The sequence below is a fragment of the Armigeres subalbatus genome, chromosome 3 (genome assembly GCF_024139115.2).
Source record: "Armigeres subalbatus isolate Guangzhou_Male chromosome 3, GZ_Asu_2, whole genome shotgun sequence".
Taxonomy (NCBI): Eukaryota; Metazoa; Arthropoda; class Insecta; order Diptera; family Culicidae; genus Armigeres; species Armigeres subalbatus.
This window is the reverse complement of record NC_085141.1, coordinates 330,267,208-330,272,122: the sequence shown is the minus strand read 5'-3', so window position 1 is coordinate 330,272,122 and position 4,915 is coordinate 330,267,208. Positions and strand designations below refer to the sequence as shown.

The 4,915-nt window shown below is 35.8% G+C and overlaps 1 long non-coding RNA gene across 1 annotated transcript; it reads right to left on the bottom strand.

Annotated features, from left to right (window-relative positions):
- Positions 1-3,895: 3,895 nt before the first annotated feature.
- LOC134221228 (uncharacterized) lies at positions 3,896-4,915 on the bottom strand. Its single transcript, XR_009982272.1, has 3 exons — positions 4,727-4,915; positions 4,272-4,656; positions 3,896-4,210 (listed from the first exon to the last, which is right to left on the bottom strand). It is a non-coding gene; the product is annotated as an uncharacterized LOC134221228 (long non-coding RNA).

Below are 4,915 nucleotides of genomic sequence, written 5' to 3'. Positions count from 1 at the left end.
TCGAAGGATTTTCCTTAAGATTCGAAGGATTTTCCTTGAAGTTCGAGGATTTTCGAATTCGAAGGATTTTCCTTGAAATTCGAAGGATTTTCCTTGAAATTCGAAGGATTTTCTTGGAAATTCGAAGGATTTCCTTGGAAATTCCGATGGATTTTCATTGAATTCGAAAGATTTTCTTGAAATTCCGAAGGATTTTCTTGGAAATTCCGATGGATTTTCCTTGAAATTCGAAGGATTTTCTTTGGAAATTCAAGATTTGTAACTGAGATTTTCTGTGGAAACTCCGAAGGATTTTCCGTGATCGAAGGATTTCCGTGGAAATTTTGAAGGATTTCGTGAAATTTTGAAGGATTTTCCGTGGAAATTTCGTTGGAGTTTTCCTTGGAAATTCCGAAGATTTTCTGGAAATTCCGAAGGATTGTCATTGGAAATTCGAAAGAGCAATACGTAACTTTGTTTATTGCAATGGGGGCAAAACACGAAGCTGACCACCCGAATAAAAAACACAGTATATAGAATAACGAGAATAACAATACAATTTATTGCAACACTACACTAGGGTAAAGTGCCCAATAGTGGACCCCTAACCAATAGTGGACCCTCCAGCCATTTTTGCATTATTACAGCACAATGTCAACATTTTCCTACACTACTAAAAATCCACACATATTTATTGGCGAAAATCCATAGATTTAACTCATGATGTATATCAGCGCACACATAAACATTCTCCACGCGAACTACTAATAAAATATATATCCAAATAAACTTTATGTGTGGTTTCAAATTAGCAATTATTTAATTTATGTGTGGTTCTATATCGATTATATTAGGGTGGAGCTATTGCAAAAATCTATAACGGCGACACATATATCTTATACAGATATTTTTGGCAGTGTATGAAATTCCATCGGGAGACCCTATACCTTACACACGCAGAAAAATATATTGTAGAAACAACAAAAATCTGGATCAAATTCAACAATAAATATTGTTAACTCAGGGCTAATAATATTTATCGTTTGATTCAATCCATAATATTGTTGTTTTTACAATTAAAGCGTTTCATGTTTTGATCCACATTATTGTAGAATCAACAATATTATTGTTAAAATAATCATTCGTGGATTATTGTTTCAATGATATAAAGATCAATTCAACAATACAATATTGTTAAAATAATAATGCATTCCATTTGAAAATGAGTTTTTTATTTTCTTTTTCATTTTCAATGTGAATAGATAAAAACAAGATAATGGAAAATTTACATGGGTACTTTATTTCATCGTACTATGCATATTTATAATAAGAGAATTGCACAAAACTGCACCGGTTTTCAATTTACCGCAGTTCCAACCGGCATGGATAACATGATCTTTCCGGGTAACTCTATTGGTTTTCTTCATGATGGGTAACGTACTGTAGTTCTGCGAAGAAACAATATATTTTCAAACGATTTCAATTGATTTTTACTATCCATACATACGTGTCTTTGGTGTTAAACGAAATGCCTCCTTGCCGCATCAGCACTAGATTGTTTCCACGTCTCTACTCCCGTCGTTTTTTTTAATTAATTAATATAATCCACTGTGAAACTAACGAGAGAACTAAATTTTAAATCGTGGGCTTGACTTTTTGTTACACATAAAAAACACACAGATTGATATTTGAGCATGTTTAGAACAGAAAGAAATATTGTTGAAATTAAAATAATGTTGTTTTTTTAATCGAAGATCATTGTAGGAACAACAATCAAATTATTTTTATTCATCAATAAAGCGATTATTGAAATCAACAATATTTACCTTTAGTTTAATCATACCAAATTCCGCTGCGTGCAGTCCTATGATTTGATTACATGCATTGGAAATGCTATGGAAAGTAAAATTAGATGATTTTTTACAATTCTATAAAAAATAAACACGAGAGTGTCCATTATAGGAATATTTTGGGCGGTCCATAATAGGGAAGAAGAACGTCCCGAAACGGGACATGAAAATCAAATGAAGTGTCGACTACAGGGAAGCAATTTCCTATTATGGACCTCTAAGGGGTCTACTATAGGGCGAATTCAGTTAGACTTTAAAATGTTAGTTTTGACGAATAACGTCGTGTATCTGGGTGTTTTATGTATGTATCGAGAAGAAGAGATGCAGAGCTTGTTGTTCGATATCAAGCAGAATTTATATGTTGAAAATGTCTACTCCTTATGACAGGAAGAGCAAAATTCCGCTACTAGGGGGTCCACTATTGGGCATTTTACCCTATATAAAAAAATACACGAGAGGGCCGTGTGTTTTACACATGAATTTGCGCATGTTGTCAAAGCAAATCAATTTCACGTGTAAAACATATGACATCGCTCACCCGAAACTCATCATTTGTTTATAAACAAACCACAAGGTATTAACGTGTAAAGCAAATAGAATTCGGTTGCTTGACTTGACATATTCACTTGTGTAATATATGACGTCGAAGTATATGTAAGGGCCCATTCACAAATTACATAACGCTTTAGGGGGTGGGAGGGAGTCTGTCCGAGCGTTACGGCCGATACAAATTTTAGAACCCTTCCATACAAAACACGTTACGAGGGGGTGGGGGGGGTTTAAAATAGTCTATTTTAGCGTTATGTAATTTGTGAATGAACCCTAATCGTGTTGAATTTCATTTGTAATAACGAGTGAATTTTGTGTTTCTTCCATATTTATTCTCAATCCAGTTGAAACCCGAAATTGGGTGCTAGCGAAGTTGGATTTTTCTCACAATCCGTACATTAAACTAGGGACGTTCCGATACTTCCGATATATCGGAATATCGATATTTTTGTTTCGATATTCGATATTTTTGTATCGATATTTTGCTTTCAATATATCGGTCATATCGATATTTTTGCTTTCGATATCGATATATTGAATCAGAACAAAGTAACACAAAAATAACAATCATTGTATTTTGTGAAAAGAAATACTTCAGAATCGATTTAAAAACATCCGTGTAAAATCTGAAGAGAGAATTTTCTGTTGTCAAGAATCAGAATAACCCTGATAAACTTTATACTTATTTGAAAAATCACTTCAATAAAGAATAAAATAAAATCGGAATAACCCGAGGAGAAATACAGAAAAATCGTCAGTGGAATTTTGGCAAATGTCTCGAAACTTCAGTTGACTTTTTTTTCGGGCACAATAGAGGTAATAAACTATAGAGGACGATTGTCGCTGCGGTTCTCTATGTTCTCCTTCCCAAACATGTTGGGTACACAACTGAACCGCCGCGTTACGCTGTGTTGAAAGATTTCAAACGTTAATAGCTTTTACCCTAGTGAACAGATTTCTGCAGTTAACCCCTCAATCGACAGCTTTCTAGTATACCTTTCATATTAATGCTTGATAATATCCGAAAACTTGTTTCAATAGGCCTAAAACTATTTTCAAAGCAAAGCATTGAATTCACGAAAACCTACACTGAGATAATTTCGCATCTAAAGTTTATGTGCACTGCACATATATTTTTGCAATCAAGCTTTGCATATGTACTATATTAGTCTTGCACATAAAATGATAAATTCTACCACTCTTATATTTTATGTGCACGCACAAACAGAATTTAAATGCAATTGGATTAAATATTATGGAAATATTCTAATATGTTTTATGTGCAGCAATAATAATAATTATGTGAGCTGCTTTTAAAGTCGTTCCAATCTAATTTAGGTTTTTCATTCATAATTTGTGAGAACATATAAAATACAAAGAAAATGTTTATTTATTTTTCAGACATTATTTTGCAACAATTACAAAAAAATAGTTACGATCCAATCGTGGAAGTAGACTCAAAATAGGAGAACCGCTCCATGGGGAGCGTTGGGGTAGAAACTGGGGTGCTGCCGAAATCGATCCTCTACCTATTAATGAGCAAAAATCACCCGCGGAAGTCGATGCCTATCGATGTTTGATCCGTAATGTAGATGGTACCGGTTTGCGCCAATCCGTCTAAAATGACCACCGTTTCGTTGACAGCTGCCAGCGACCGTTCCTCTTCCATCGTGGAAGATATGTGCCCCGGGGTGCTCAGAAGATTCATCCGATGGTCTTGCCAATTAAAGCTTTTTCCCTCACTTCAAGCTGCGATGCCGTGTTCGAGGTTCTGCATTAGGAAGTACTTCACCGTGTGGAACTTCGCGTGTGTTTTGCCGCTCGGTGGTTTCCTATAAACGATGTACAGTATGTTTACAGGATAATTTAATTATTTTCACCATCTCCACTTACCTTCATCAATGTGGGCCAAGATTCCGATGTTGGGAATGCTGTTTTCCGTCGTATTTTGGAACGGCGGTGAAAGCGGTAACCGCGTCATTCGTGGTCATTGCCACTGCTGCTGGAGGTGGACCCAGTTTCGCACCGTTTTATACTGCTCAGCTTTATCGGACGATCTCAATTTACTTTCGCACTTTATTGTAATAAAAGGATCCATCATACGCCTGATCAAAAAGGAAAATGCAAAAAAATGGTACAAACGCGCAGCCTGCACGACGAACGACGGCATCAGCAAAGAGTTGTCGATCGTGTCGAACCGAACTCGGTGTCCGTCACCACGTAGTACTTTGCGTGCGTTTTTCGGAAGAAAATGGCATCCGATGGGTGGTGGATTTTCCTGTGAACGATGAACAGTTTTTTATATGATAATGTTCATTTTTCCCGAGTTTTCCATCATTTTCACTTACCTCCATCAATGTGGGCCAACATGCCGATATTGGGAATGCAGTTTTCCTTCATAGCATGCTCGAATGCTGAGTAGGTCCGCCGTATTTAGGTAGCACATTTAGGATTCCTCCTCCGCCATGTTGGTGATTTTAGAACAATAAATATTAAATTTAAACACTAATATATTCCATGTGCGAGTATTAATATTA